This window comes from Castor canadensis, chromosome 11 (assembly GCF_047511655.1).
Source record: "Castor canadensis chromosome 11, mCasCan1.hap1v2, whole genome shotgun sequence".
In the NCBI taxonomy this organism is placed as follows: Eukaryota; Metazoa; Chordata; class Mammalia; order Rodentia; family Castoridae; genus Castor; species Castor canadensis.
The window spans coordinates 80,487,094-80,503,345 of record NC_133396.1 but is presented as its reverse complement, the minus strand read 5'-3'; positions in this window follow the sequence as shown (position 1 = coordinate 80,503,345).

Here is a 16,252-nt window from a genome sequence, read left to right as displayed (position 1 = left end):
TGTTTCATAGTTTGCATTATAGTTAAGGTTATTGCTCTGTATTTTTTTGAGACTATTGTGAATAGGATTGTTTCCTGATTTCTTTCTCAGCATATTCATTATTGGTTTGTAGAAAAACTACAATAAATTTTGCATTTTGCTACTTTGCTAAAAGTGTTTGCCAGACCTAAGAGTTTTCTGGTGGAGTCTTTGGAGTCTTTCAAGTATTGGATGATATTCTCTGCAAACAAGGATAATTTGAGTTCTTCCTTCCCTATTTGAATCCCCCCTTTTTTCTTGCTTTATTGCTGTAGTTAAGAATTCAAGCACTATATTGAATAAGAATAAAGAAAGAGAACACCATTGTTTTGTCTCTGATTTAAAAAGAAATGCTCTGTTGGTGGGAATGTAGACTAGTACAACCACTCTGGAAAAAAATTTGGAGGCTACTTAAAAAGCTGGACATCGATCTACCATTTGATCCAGCAATACCACTCTTGGGGATATACCCAAAAGACTGTTACTCCAGAGGCACCTGCACACCCATGTTTATTGCGGCACTATTCACAATAGCCAAGTTATGGAAACAGCCAAGATGCCCCAGCACTGACGAATGGATTAAGAAAATGTGGTATCTATACACAATGGAATTTTATGCAGCCGTGAAGAAGAACGAAATATTATCATTCGCTGGTAAATGGATAGAATTGGAGAACATCATTCTGAGTGAGGTTAGCCTGGCTCAAAAAACCAAAAATCGTATGTTCTCCCTCATATGTGGACATTAGATCAAGGGCAAACACAACAATGGGATTGGACTTTGAGCACATGATAAAAGCGAGAGCACACAAGGGAGGGGTGAGGATAGGTAAGACACCTAAAAAACTAGCTAGCATTTGTTGCCCTTAACGCAGAGAAACTAAAGCAGATACCTTAAAGCAACTGAGGCCAATAGGAAAAGGGGAACAGGTACTAGAGAAAAGGTGAGATCAAAAAGAATTAACCTAGAAGGTAACACCCATGCACAGGAAATCAATGTGAGTCAATGCCCTGTATAGCTATCCTTATCTCAACCAGCAAAAACCCTTGTTCCTTCCTATTATTGCTTATACTCTCTCTACAACAAAATTAGAAATAAGGGCAAAATAGTTTCTGCTGGGTATTGAGGGGGGGAGAGGGAGGGGGTGGAGTGGGTGGTAAGGGAGGGGGTGGGGGCAGGGGGGAGAAATGACCCAAGCCTTATATGCACATATGAATAATAAAAGAAAAATGAAAAAAAAATAAAAAATAAAAAGAAACGCTTTCAGCTTTCCCTCATTTAGTACATTGGCTGTCGTTGTCGTATACAGTCTTTATTATGTTGAGGTAATTCCCTTCTATTGCTAGTTTCTTTAAGACTTTTACCATGAAAGAATTTTGAGTTTTGTCAGATTTTTCTACATCTATTGAGATGATCATCTGATTTTTGTTCCTTATTCTATGTCTGTGCTGTATTACATTTATTGATTTTCATATGTTGAACCATCCTTGCATCCTTGATATGAAACTAACTCGATCATGGTGTATGATCTTTTTAATGTGCTGCTGAATTTGGCTTGCAAGTATTTTATGGAGAACCTTTGTATCTATGTTCATTAAGGAAATTAGTCTAGAGTTTTCTTTTCTTTTTTGTTGTAACCTTATCCAGTTTTGGTATCTAGGTAATGCAGGCTTCATAGATTAAGTGTGGTAGTGTTCCTTCCTTTTCTAATTTATGGAATAGTTTGTGGATCATTGGTGTTGGTTCTTTAAAAGTTTGGTAGAATTCAGCAGTGTATCCCTCTGGTCCTGGGCTCTTCTTTGTTGGGAGATTAAAACTGCTTCAATTTCATTGCTCATTATAGATGCTTAAGTTGTTTGTATCCCTCTTGGTTCACTTTTTGGTAGGCCATATGTGTCTAGAAATTTATCCATTTTGTCTAGATTTTCCAGTTTATTGAAATACATTTTCAAAATATACTGATAGTTCTCTGAATTTTCATTGATATCTGTAATATCCCCTTTTCCATCTCTAATTTTATTCATTTGGGATGTCCCCTTTTTTGTCACTAATTTTATTTATAATTTGGCTAGAGATTTGGCAATCTTATTTATCTTCTCAAAAAATCAACTCTTTGTTTCATTGATTCTTTGCATGGTCTTTTATTTTTCCATTTCATTAATTTCTGCCCTAATCTGTATTTTTATTTTTCTAAGAGCTTGACATGCATCATTAGGTTACTTATTTGAATTCTCTGACATTTTATGTAAGCACTCATACCTACAAACTTTCCTCTTAGAAGTAGCTTTGTTGTATCTCATAGGTTCTGGTAAGTTGTATTTTCATTTTCCTTTGATTCTAGGAATTATTAAATTTCCTCCTTGATACCTTCAATGACCCTTTTATCATTCAAAAGTGCATCATTCAACCTGCATGTTTGTGTAGTTTCTGTAGATTCTCTGGTGATTGATGTCTAATTTTATTCATTATGATCTGATAAGATACAAGAAGTTATTTTGATTTTCTTGTGTTTGCTAAGATCTGCTTGATGGTCTAAAATGTGACCTATGGAGAAAGTTTCATGGGCTCTTGAGAGAATGTGTGTTCTGCATCTGTTGGATGGAATACTCTGTAGATGTCTATAAACTCCATTTGCTCTGTGGTACACTTTAACTCTGAAATTTCTCTGTTGATTTTTAAATCCAGATGAGCTCTGTATTGATGAGAATGGGATGTTAAAGTGCCCACTATTACTGTATCTGGATGACTCATATGCCCCTTTATGTCCAGTACTGTTTGTTTTATAAAATTGGGTGCAATTTTGGCTTGATATCTGTTTTGTCTGATATGAATATAGCAATTCCAGCTTGCTTTTTGTTTCCACTTGCTTCGTATCATTTTCCATCCTTTCACTTTCTGTTTGTGTGTTTTTGCCAGAGAGGTGTGTCTATTGCAGACAACAGATAGTTGGATCTTGTTTTTTAATGCAACCAGCCAAACTGTCTTTTAATTGGAGAGTTAAGACCATTTACATTTAGGGTTATTATTCAGAGGTGTTTGCTGATTCCTGTAATTTTTTTTTTTCCTGGTTGGTTTGAATACTGTTTGTTCTTTTCTTTCTCCCTTATTTCTTGTAGGAGCTTGCTGATTTACTGACTTGATTATGTTTTATCCTTCCTTCTTCTTATTTATTTATCTACTCCTCTTCTGAAATTTATTCTTTCCTGACTTCTCATGCTTGTGACTGCTTTTCTTCCTCTTTTGTGTATACGATTCCTTTAAATTCTATTATATTGGTGGCTTAGTTTTCATAAGTTGCTTTAGTTTGTGTTTATCTTGGAAAGTCTTTATTTCTCCACTAATTTTAAAAGACAACTTTGCTGGATATAGTTATCTAGGTTAGCAGTTATTTACTTTCAGAGCTTGAAATATATCATTCCACACTTTCCTGCCTTTTAAAGTTTCTGCTAATAGATCTGATGTAATTCTGATAGGTTAGGCATTTTTGTTTTGCAGCTTTTAATATTCTCTCCTTATTCCATAGTCTTGATATTTTGACTACAATATGACATGGAAAAGTTCTTTCTTGATCCTATATGTTTGGGGTTCTATATGACTCCTATATTTGGATGTCCATATCTTTCCCTAGATTTGGGAATTTTTCTGCCATACTTTCCTCGAATGGGTTTTCTATGTCTTTAGTTTGTATTTCAGCTCCTCTTTTCCATGAATTCTTATGTTCGATCTCTTGATGGTGTCCCAGAGTTCTTAAAAGTTGTGCTCCTGTCGATGGATTTTTCTCTTCATTGCCATCTGTAATATTCAATTTTGTCTTCAGTCCCTGATACTCTTTCTTCTACTTGGTCTAGTCTAGTGGTGATGCTCCCCACTGTACTTTTTATTTGATTTATTGAGATTTTAATTTCCAACATTTATGTTTGTTTTTCAGAATCTCAATATCTTTGCTGAATTTCTCATCCGTGTTGATGACTTTCTTATCCAGATCTTGAAATGACTTCTTTACTTCATTCAGCTGTTTGCTTAAATACTATTTGAAGTCACTGATCATTTTTATAAGTAGACTTTTAAATTCTTTGTTTGGCATATCAGCCATTTTGGTATATTTTAATTCGGTTATTGAGGGGTTCTGAGCCTTTGAAGGAACCATATTGCCTTGCTTTTTCATATTTCTAACTTGTGATTTGTGCATCTTTTGGGATAGATCTCTCTTCCAATTATGTTTGGTTGATTTCTAATGAGCAGTCTTCTTTGAAGGCTCAATCTCCAGTACCATTCAGAAAGGAGAAAATAAACTGCTTTAACAGCAACAACTGTGTCAAGCTGGTGCTATATGTGTACTGAAGGCCAGGTTAGTTCAAAGGTCTATTATCAGTGTCCAGGCTTCATTCTCTCTAGAAGCTGCCCTTCTTTGCTTACCATTGCTGCCATTGCCCCCAGCAAGCTAAAGCTTGGACTGGGTAGCTTGACTTTCACTCCAGGATCCTGCAGTTTGTGCCCTGGGGTGACAAATGTCTTAGCCTAGAGTGGGGGACACAAAGTCCTGAGATGCGCTGTGGGGCAGGATTTTCATTGATCTTCCTCTTGGTATGTGCTGTATGGCAGGATTTTCATTGATCTTCCACCTGGTCTTAGAACTTTCTGCTCCTACCTAGCAGTAAATCACCCTGCAGAATGGAGGAAGCTGAGAAAATAGAAGTTTGCTGGACCTAGGCTCAGTGTCCTGGGTTCTGCCCAGCTGGACCACACCAAAGTGTAGGCTTGGACCTCCCAGTCTCTGCTATAGAGCCACCAGTCCCAGCACTGCCCAGACTTCTCAGCAGATCTGGGGCTGACTCTCCCCTTCCCTGTGACCATCTGTCCTGGCTCTGTCCCACCCACCCAAACACTATATGGGAGTGGGAGATGTGCCATGACACCAGACTCCTGAGTTGTGATTTTTTCCTTGTTTTTAGGTTCCCAGAACAGCTTTGTTTCAAACAGTAGGACCCTTCTCAAGATAGCACTTGTTATAACTCTCCAGGGTATGGAGAGAGACAGAATGGATTTTTTCAATTCCAGCCTGTCACACAAGGGGTTTCATGGTTACAGTTCCCCACACTGGATTTGAGACTTGCAAGAAACGTCAGCTTGTCCTGTAGCTAGGACTGCCAGTCTGCTACCAGGGCTGCCTGACCTCCCCTCTCCTCTGGGTTGCCAGGGTTGGAGCTGCAGATGGAAAGTGGGAATTCTTAACATTAATACCCACGTTATGGACCAACCGGTGTGCGGACCCCAGATGATTTGACTTTCATATTAGGCTCAAGTCTTCCCAGTATAAAATTTATTTATTGCTAATTACAAATAATGTTCATTATACAACTTGCTAAAACATTCCTAAACTTTCAAAAGGAGATTTAAAAATATTTATACAAATAAATATGCCATTCATAATATACATGAATTTGTTAAGTTATTATTAATTTATTGATATAGAAAAGTAGTTTAAAAAGAATTAAATTTTAAAATTTATTATAATTTAAAACTTATAGAAAAATGCTACGTATATTACAAAAAAAATCACAGATTTGTTTTGCCTAGATTCCTCAAATATTAATATTTTCCTAATATTATCCTTCTTTTATCTTGTTCTTTCTCCCTCCCTCATGCTCCAAGAAAGAGAAACAGAGAGAGGAGTGTTTTAAGTTGCAGAGGCTATGTTCCTTTACACGTAAACACCTCAATGTGTATTCCCTGAAGACAGAGAACTTTCTTCCATAACTCCAGCGTAATTGTTGAAATTAATACAATAACTTTAATCTACATCCATGATTCAAATTTTACTACTAGCTATAGGCAATGTCTTCCTCCTCCCCTCCCCAGAGATGCCCACCTTGATTCTTAGAACCTGTGAGCGTCTTAGGTCACATGGCAAAGGGAGATTAAGGTTACTGAGGTAATTAAATTTATAATTACCCGAGCTTCAAATAAAGAAATTATCTTGGAGTATCTGAGTGGGACAAACGTAGTAGCAAAGGTTCTTACAATGGGAAGAAGAAGCAGGAAAGGAGGTCAGAGACAATCTGAGAAGGACTCTCCCCACCACTGCTGCCTTGAGTATGGAGGAGGAGGCATGAGCCGAGGAAGATAGGTGACCTCCAGAAGCTAGCAAAGGCAGGAAAACGATTCCCAGAGCCTCTGGGAAATGCAGTAGGAAAGCCCCTTGCAGACTTGTTACCTATAGAATCACACCATAGTAAGTTATGTTCTTCTAAACTACCAAGCTACCACGTGATAGGTAATTTGTTACAGCTGTCATAGAAGATTAATATACAACTTACTTCAATAATCCTCTATAGCAAAAGAAAAACCCAAGATCGTGTGCTGTGTTCAGATTTCTCCTTTGTTTCCTTTAATCTGGAATGTTCCTGTTCCTTCTTTGTGTTTCATTGACATTTTAGAAGAATGGTGGTTTATTTGGAATAACTTTTTCAACCCTAGTTTCTCTCTCTCTCTCTTTTTTTTATTATTATTTTATTATTCATATGTGCATACAAGGCTTGGGTCATTTCTCCCTCCTGCCCCCACCCCCTCCCTTACCACCCACTCTGCCCCCTCCCTCTTCCCCCCACCCCCTCAATACCCAGCAGAAACTATTTTGCCCTTATCTCTAATTTTGTTGTAGAGAGAGTATAAGCAATAATAGGAAGGAACAAGGATTTTTTGCTGGTTGAGATAAGGACAGCTATACAGGGAGTTGACTAACATTCATTTCCTGTGCGTGGGTGTTACCTTCTAGGTTAATTCTTTTTGATCTCACCTTTTCTCTAGTTCCTGATCCCCTTCTCCTATTGGCCTCAGTTGCTTTTAAAGTATCAGCTTTAGTTTCTCTGCGTTAAGGGCAACAAATGCTAGCTAGTTTTTTAGGTGTCTTACCTATCCTCACCCCTCCCTTGTGTGCTCTCGCTTTTATCATGTGCTCAAAGTCCAATCCCATTGTTGTGTTTGCCCTTGATCTAATGTCCACATATGAGGGAGAACATAGGATTTTTGGTCTTTTGGGCCAGGCTAACCTCACTCAGAATGATGTTCTCCAATTCCATCCATTTACCAGCGAATGATAACATTTCGTTCTTCTTCATGGCTGCATAAAATTCCATTGTGTATAGATACCACATTTTCTTAATCCATTCGTCAGTGGTGGGGCATCTTGGCTGTTTCCATAACTTGGCTATTGTGAATAGTGCTGCAATAAACATGGATGTGCAGGTGCCTGGAGTAACCTGTGTCACAGTCTTTTGGGTATATCCCCAAGAGTGGTATTGCTGGATCAAATGGTAGATCAATGTCTAGCTTTTTAAGTAGCCTCCAAATTTTTTTCCAGAGTGGTTGTACTAGTTTACATTCCCACCAACAGTGTAAGAGGGTTCCTTTTTCCCCGCATCCTCACCAACACCTGTTGTTGGTGGTGTTGCTAATGATGGCTATTCTAACAGGGGTGAGGTGGAATCTTAGTGGGGTTTTAATTTGCATTTCCTTTATTGCTAGAGATGGTGAGCATTTTTTCATGTGTTTTTTGGCCATTTGAATTTCTTCTTTTGAGAAAGTTCTGTTTAGTTCACTTGCCCATTTCTTTATTGGTTCATTAGTTTGGGGAGAATTTAATTTTTTGAGTTCCTTGTATATTTTGGTTATCAGTCCTTTGTCTGATGTGTAGCTGGCAAATATTTTCTCCCACTCTGTGGGTGTTCTCTTCAGTTTAGAGACCATTTCTTTTGATGAACAGAAGCTTTTTAGTTTTATGATGTCCCATTTATCTATGCTATCTCTTAGTTGCTGTGCTGCTGGGGTTTCATTGAGAAAGTTCTTACCTATACCTACTAACTCCAGAGTATTTCCTACTCTTTCCTGTATCAACTTAAGAGTTTGGGATCTGATATTAAGATCCTTGATCCATTTTGAGTTAATTTTGGTATAGGGTGATATACATGCATCTAGTTTCAGTTTTTGCAGACTGCTAAGCAGTTTCTCCAGCAGTTTTTGTTGAAGAGGCTGTCTTTTCTCCATTGTGTATTTTTAAAACCTTTATCAAAGATAAGTTGGTTATAGTTGTGTGGCTTCATATCTGCGTCCTCTATTCTGTTCCACTGGTCTTCATGTCTTGTGAGGAGAAATTTGGAGACCATCCTGCTACCCCCTATACTTTTACCCATTGATGATGGCTGCTAAATGGAGATTTTTCTAATTTGTCATTCTTTCTATGTTTATTAGTGAAGCAGGACTTTTCTTTCTCTCCTATTTGTTTATTTATGCTTATATTATTTTAGATTTATACAGTCCTATGTTATTTAATGGGTTACAATGTGTTCCACGTTCATTGTCCGCTACTTGGTCCACAGGAGTATCCTAAAACTGGATTCTGTGATCTTCTGCTACTTCTCCGTCATTGTTTGGATGTTGTCTTACTTTTGGCACATCAAGACATTTCAGGCTAATCTTGTGCTTTCCACACCCTAGTCCTGGAATCTGTTATTTCTACAGGAGCAAAATTAGCAGTTGTTGTTTTTTTAATTCTTAAAAAGGCTAACAGCCAAGAGTAACAAACATAACAAAAAACATTTTGTTCAAATGAATGCAACAATGATGCTACACTCAAGCAAATTGCTCATTAGGCCGATTGCCTTTAGGGGGTCATTGTCTCTTCTTTCCCATAGATGATTCTTTTCAATGCATTATTGACAAATATTCTGCTTCTGCAGACTACTTAGTGCTGGTACATGTGGGTTTTACACTGTAGCAAAGGCAGTCAAGAACAAGTAGGAAATGCAGGAAAAGAAAAAGATCAAACAAACCAACAGTATGAACAAAAGTAGAGAAAAACATATTTCCATAAACTGTGAATACAGGAACATGTTGGTAAACAAAATGTGTGTGTATGTATGTGTGAATGTATGTATGTGTCTGAATGTGTGTGTATATGTGTGTATGTGTGTGTATATGTGTGTATGTGTGTGTGTGAATGAATGCCCAGAACTATTTATTATGAGTTATCTATGACGGACAAATTGTATTTGTATGAAAGAGTATATTTTTAGCTGTGTCAGAAAAGAAAATACATGGGCAGAGACACAGTGAAGTGGAGCTGAGAAGTTGAGTCTTCCCCAGTTTCCCCCGCCCCGTCTGTCTGTTGGAGATCTGGAGCTCCAGCCCTATGGTGTCTAGTCTCAGGAAAACTCTTAACGCATCCTGTGCTCATTTTCTATGCACCATAAGTGGGTACCGTTGTAGTGTAATATTGTCATCTCATAAAACCAATGACAATATTGCAGCTTTGGGTTATTTAAAGCTCTAGTTGCTTATTTGAGGTTCTAAAGAAGTGCCTACTTTCTTACAAGAGCCCAAGCTATAGCAATTTTTCTGTATTGTGATAAAAATCATAGTCACCAAGCCATTGGAAGTCCACTGGTGTAGCCACACTTGGTATCTTTGCTTCCCTAGCACACAGGCCTCCTGGATCACTTAAATGGGTAACACAAGGTTGATTTTCCCGAAACTTTCTTACTCTTTCTCCTCAGCATTCAAGACTGCTGCAGATCAGCAGATTACCAGTGCAGGATTTCATTAGTCATTTCCTCCTAAAGATAAAAGGAGTTCAAAACCTGAGTCAAGTGAAGATGGTCTTAGAACACTCTGGACTTTAGTGTTTTGTCATTCTCAGAGAAAGCTGAGATGTGGCCAGCTCTGAATGGTTCTGCAAGCATAAAATAAAAGAGAGCCAAATCATTTAAAGCCTGGGATGCAGTTGAAATTAGGAAAGCCAATAAATGTACTTTAACATTCAAAAAAGTTCAATTAAACCTTAGGCCCTTCGGAGTGGCCGTGGTTTATAATTTCTCTCTCAGCCTGGCCTGCAGTTTCTATAAATGGAACGGCACAAGCTTGTAGAGCAGTTCAGGTAAATGGGTATTTTAAATGGTGTACCTCATTTAGCAGTCAGAGCAAACTAAGTTTTGTAGGGCCCAAAGTTCAGACAATTTGGGGGTCCTCTCAAAAACACAGGATATGGGATTGCAAATGCAAATGTATAGGGCTGGAGGGAGGCCCATAAATCCCCCTGCGGGAGCTTACTGAATTTCCTTTAAGCCTGGGAGAAGCAGGCCACTGCTTCTTTCATGTCCGGTGTCTGCTGGGTCTCTGTCATCAGGCGTGTGCATGACTGTACGTCCCCTCTGCAGCAGACAGCTCAGCCACCGTCTAGCCAGGTAAACCTGTTTGGTTGCTCACTGCATGACGAGGTGGGTGCGGCTGGGAGGGTCCAGCCTCAGAAGGTGGCCAGAGGCTGCAGAATCTGACCCTTCCCAGATTCCCTGGAAGAAAGAGCAACCCTGGGGACTTGTTCACAGTCACAGCAGTGAGCCACTACACCAGGCAGAGCCTTCTCTGTCTTCTTCATTAATCTGTTTCTTCTCAGAAAGGAACGAGACAAAACTCCATTCTAAAGATTGCTTCCTAAAATAGAACTCCACATACCCTGTCCTCATCTAATTGCATACCAGAATCAGTAGTTTGGGTTGTGCTCAGGTCGGAGCCTGCTTTGAGTTTATCCTACACAGAATGGAACTGAACTAAACGGCAAGGATTCAGACCCTTTTCAACAAGGGTATGGTACTAAGTTTGTTTTAATTAAAACGAAATAGCAACAACCACAAAACAATGCTATTTCAAAGAGTCATGAGATCTGAACTCTTAAGCTTACCCTTCCAGTCTTTCTGGAGCCCAGGGGATGGTTCAGAATAATCATGGTCTTCCATGTTTGTGGAGCCCATTTCACTGATGGCCCCAGAGACTCCTGTGGACATTTACTCTCCTTAGTGGCACTGGAAAGAACATTTTGGTCAGAAAACATGGAAAGAAAACACCATTTTGATTTAGGACTAGAACATCTCAGTTAATTCCCTGTTATCAGAGAAAAAAATATTTTTTAGGATCAATGCAGAGTCTTTCTGTGACTTTCTGAAATACACTAGGACAGGCTAGCCACCTGAGAATGACTAACACAAATTTATCTAGACCTGTGCCAATGACTGCGATAGGAGAACTCTAGTTTTTGTTTTTATTATTCACATCTTACATTAAGAACATTTTTTCCTTCCTGGTTCTGGAGTATCTATGAAACTATAGTGGTCAGTCACTCTACAAATACACAGTGAGAAGCAGCTCTGTGAAGCACTGTCCTCTAGGATGGAGCTATTGTAGTCTACAGAACAGACAGAAATCCCTGACATTCTGATGGGGGAGGCACAGTAAACAAAAGGTGGATGGAATGTCTAACTGTGTAGAGCTTGGCATAAGCCAGACACAGTTCTGAGCACATATAAACACTGGCCTACAACCTCATGAGGTGGGTTTATTATTCTTTATTCTATAGATGAGAAAACTGAACAGAATTCTCTCTTTGAATACTTGGTCAGTGACACAGGAAAGCCTTGGACTCAGACAAATTGACTCCAAGACTTGCGTGTTTCTCAGCTACCACAAAATATGGCCTCTAAGCTGTACAAGATGTCTAGCAGGGTAGAAAATTCTATGAACAAAAATAAAGAGTGAAGGAGGAAAGAACAGTATTTGGAAGTGAGGAGTACCTTGCAACTTTATAGAAGAGTAGAAAGAAAACCTCAAGAAAAGACACTTGAGTGAGACCTGAACCACTTGGATACCTGGAGAAAGGCACTTCAGGCAGAGGCACCCACAATGTGAAGGTCCCGAAAAGGAAGCTTCAGCCATGTAGCGGGCACCAAGTGTGAAGGAGGACAGTAAAGCGAATGGAGTGGGATATGGGAAGAGATGCATGGCATAGGAGCATAGGACTATGGCTTTTACTCAAAGTGAGTGGAAGCCTCTAAACAATGCATGATGTCTGGGAGTTGTAGTGAGGTAGATCAAAGGGGGCCAAGGCAAAAGCAGGGAGATGAGATAAGGGCTATTCTAATAACTCACGCAAAAGAAAGGGGGTGCTTGGGTCAAGGTGGTTGCCATGGGGCTGATAGGAAGTGGTCTAATTCTGATAGGTAGCAAGATTCGCTGTGAGAGAAAGAGAAAGAGAGCATTCTTAGATTGAGCAACCAACAGGATAGGCAAGATAGGGGCTGAAGTCTAGGGGGACAAACTAAAGTTGCTCATCTTTGTATGTACCACTCCCCTGGATGGAGATTACGAGCTGACTGGACACATTAGCTTAGAGTCCAGAAGAGCTGTGCAAGCAAACTGAAGACACAAACTTGAAAGTCATCAGCAGACATGCTTCAAACTGTGAAACTAGTTGGGAAGACCAAGGAAGCAAGTGTACACAGAAAAAAGATAAGATCCAAGGCTTGAGTGTTAGACGACTTTTCTGTATTCAGAGAACACTTCTGTGAGGTCAGGGAAAGGAGGAGGAATGAGAAAGGGTGATCTGTGCAGGAGTATAAAAGCCACATGAGCACAATGTCCTGGAAGCCAATAAAGAGTGTTCTAAGGAGAAACAAATGATCAGTTCTGTCAAATGATGCTGGTAGATCCAAGGAGATCAAGGCTGAGAGAGAATTGACCGTTGGCTTTGCATGTAGGTCCTTGGAGATCTTGGCAAAGGCAAATTTCAGTGGTGTGCCATAGACAAAGACCTAATTTCAGCGGCTGGAGAGGATTCTCAGAGTCTGCAGCAGTTTCAAGAGAGATGAGGAGGAAAGAAACTAGGACAAACAAGCATAAACAATTCCTATTCCTCCAATGGGAAGCAGAAAAATATTTGTTTTTTCAATGAGAAAAATAACATGTTCATGAGAAGATAGGAGAGCTCTAGAAGAAAGAGGAAAACCAATGATGCAGGACAATCTTCAAGTGCTGCACTTGACAAGGGAAAGGATAAGCCCTTCTGTCTGTATTAGCTTGGGTGAAGAGTGGTAGGGAAAGTGGAGAGGGGGCAGCTTGTGGGATGTGGGGTAGAGGGTGTAGTCGAGGGTCTCTTCTGAGTTCTGTTCTCTCAGTGTCTTAGGAAAAAGGTCATCAAGAGAAGAGTGACTTGTGGAAGAAGAAAAGGATTAAATGTGAAATAGTATTTGAGATCAGGAAACCCAATGGATAAGGGAAGTGGAGCCTGATTGTCACAGCACTAAGAACCCCCTTGAGGTTGATAAATCTGAATTCAAAGTGAAGCAGAAAGTTGTAAGTGGGTACAAGGAAGTGAGTCTCATGACCAACCATGGAATCTAAAATGGATGGGGTGAGGAAAGGTGATAATTACAAAAGAGGGTGGGAGAGGTGCGGAGGTGACAGGCTCCCTGAATTGTAGGCCCCAGTGGCTTGAGATATTAAAGTCTGGGCAGTGGAGACACTGAGCCTCAAGAGCTGGATGTGGTGACGAGAGACTGAAGTTCTGAAGAGGTGCAGTTATTTGGAATGGCACATGGTACATGTGATCACAGATGTGAGTAGCTGAGGAAGAGTTTGTTTAACTAGAGAATTTATTTGGTTAAACACTCACACTTTTTTTCTTTCAATCCTGTCCCTGCTGAAGCACTTCAGTAATTTGTCCTTTTTTTATTTCTTAAATGAAACCTAGTGAAATCTTTGCTCCCTGGAAGCTCACCAGCCACGAATGACTCATTATGACTCACACAGATGCCCTGGCTCTTTGTATCCTGCACATAGACACATGACGCCCCATTCTGTAAGACTCTGATGCAAAAGGATGGATTTGAGTCCCAAATGAACACTAGCTTACATACTTGGGGTTGATGAAGTATACTTGAGTAATTTCTGTGAAATCAATGGTATAATTAGGATATTTGACTTACTCTAACCAAACATCAGACTACTGTATTTCCTCTTGTGGTTGCTGTGTGAATTCTGCAAATTGGAATTCTCTCAAGTGAACCTCTCCAGGCAAAGAGTTTGGAAACTATGTACCTACGAAACCTTAAAGCCCTCAATTTGGCTGGATTATTTTCTCAGCAGTTGAGCTAAATGAAAAGGAAAATGTTTTAAGGGTATAAATTCTTATCAATAATCTCATTTTTAAAAGGATAACTATCCACAATTTCCAATTGAAATCAAAAGATTGTCAAAAATGTGGCCAATGTCATCTGTATTGCTGAAGAATAAAAATAGTGGTTAAGAATGAACCAAAATCCAAAACCTTCTCAAAAGCTAACAGCAATAATTGTGCTTTAGATAACACAGGGACACAGGGATGCTACCTTCTCTTTTGCTTTCGTGAAATGTGCCTAATCTGAAAGTAGAGTACCACATTTCAGAAGAACTGTCAGCGGGGGTTTAGATGGTCAGAAACCACATTGAAATCCTTGCCAACTTTTTCCCTGAACTTTCTGTTTAATCAAGGAAGTTCTCCATTTGCTACATCCACGGGAAGTGGGAAATTAAAAACTGGTCATGCTAATTCTTTTTAAGACTCTTCACAACAGTTACACTGGAAGTATTCAAGGGCTTTTTTCCATTCTGCTCATTTTAATGGTTTGAGATGACAGGTCAACATGAAGTCCTGTCCTTGGGTGAATGTGAGAACAGAGCAGAACAGGACACAACAGGAATCCAGGCCTTTATGGCTGGAGAATGCAGGCTGCTACAGACCAAGGAATGGGTGGGTTACCAAAGAGATGTGTCACGGCTGTGGAATGCTGGGACCAGGGCTATGCTCCAACTCAGGGGGGGGAAGTGACAGAAAGCCACTGGAACAGTAGAGGTCTTTCCCTCTGAAGGTAAGTTTTTTAGTGCAAATATTAGCTATTTCTAAGTTTATGCTTTGGAAGCAAATTTTGAATTTCTCTCAGAGAAAAAAAAAATACTGATAGAATGAATAGAAGGATGGCTACAGTCAATCTGACCAAACAAGTATAGAAGCCTTTCAAGCTGATCCAACAATAATCTTTTCCCATTTTCTTACAAACAACCCCCAAGCATAGGCATTTTAGTTTTTAGAGGGTTCTCTCTAAGGAAAAGTTCAAGCAAAGCTGCAGCTACTCAACAAATTATCCTAAGACATGGATTTTATTCTCGAGTTGTTGTTACTGGCACGTGTGTGCATATGTGTGTGTGTGATTTTTTAATGCTAATGTTAGGTCAATCTAAAGATGCGTGTTTTAGAAACGGAATGGAGATAGCCTCCTTTCTGAGTAGAAGCATGATTACTGCCAAAAAGGGCTCCCAGTGGTCAGAAACACTGAGAGCACATTTTCAGGACATGCTGAGATAACCAGTTTAAACTCGCCAAAGGATGCTTTTCCATTTGGCTCATAGCTATTCATTCATGCTAGCTTTGGCCATCCCACTTGGTTTATCTTTAATTGCTTATTAATTTTCAGGCTTTTCCATATAGGGTTAGCAAGGAATTGCTAATGTTGGAGTTGCCATTTGTGACACTCAACTAGAAGATTAAGCTGGGTTTTATAAATCTTCAAATATTAATACTTAATTACAGAAAATTCCACAGAATTGGAGGAAGTTGGCTTTGGACTATTTTTCAGTGGTGTTCAGTAAAAATGAAGTAATTTATTCAAGCAAAGATGATTAGTAGAAAAGCAACTAGGGGAAAAAAAAGACAAAAAATTGGAAGTAATTTAGATAGCTACTTCATCATCAGCGAGATGGAGGGTAGTTGTCCCACTCCTAAGTGTGGGCAAGATGTGGTGGCCTCCTTCCCAGAAGTACTGGATGGAGGGCAGAGGGAGTTACAGTGGAGAAAACTACTCCAACCAGGTGATCAGGACCAGTCTCATGAGAAGTTAGGTTGATGGCTCGTACTGTTATTACGACTAGATGAAAAGGGAACTTACCTTTGTGGTCTTTTTCCAGTTAGTCCACAACCCTAGTCTAATAATGAGCAGAACGAATCCCAGTGGAGGGACAGTCCACAAAACACCTGCCCAGTACTCCTCAAAACTATTAATGCCATCAAAACATAGACAGCCTGAGAACTGTCATAGCCAAGATGAGTCTAAGGAGACATGACCACTAAATGTGTTATGAAAGAATGGGCTCTTGGAACAGAAAAAGGACATTAAGAGGCTTAGGCGCTTAGCAGGTATGAGTCCCTGTGTTCAATCTAGCATGTGTACCTGCCCCACCCCCACAAACTATATTGGGTAAGAAAATTAAGAGAATCTGAATACAGTATGCATTTTAGTTCCAGCATTGTTTCATTAATTATAATACATGTGCCATTCTTATGTAAGATTTAAATTACATAATTTAAGGGGAAACTGA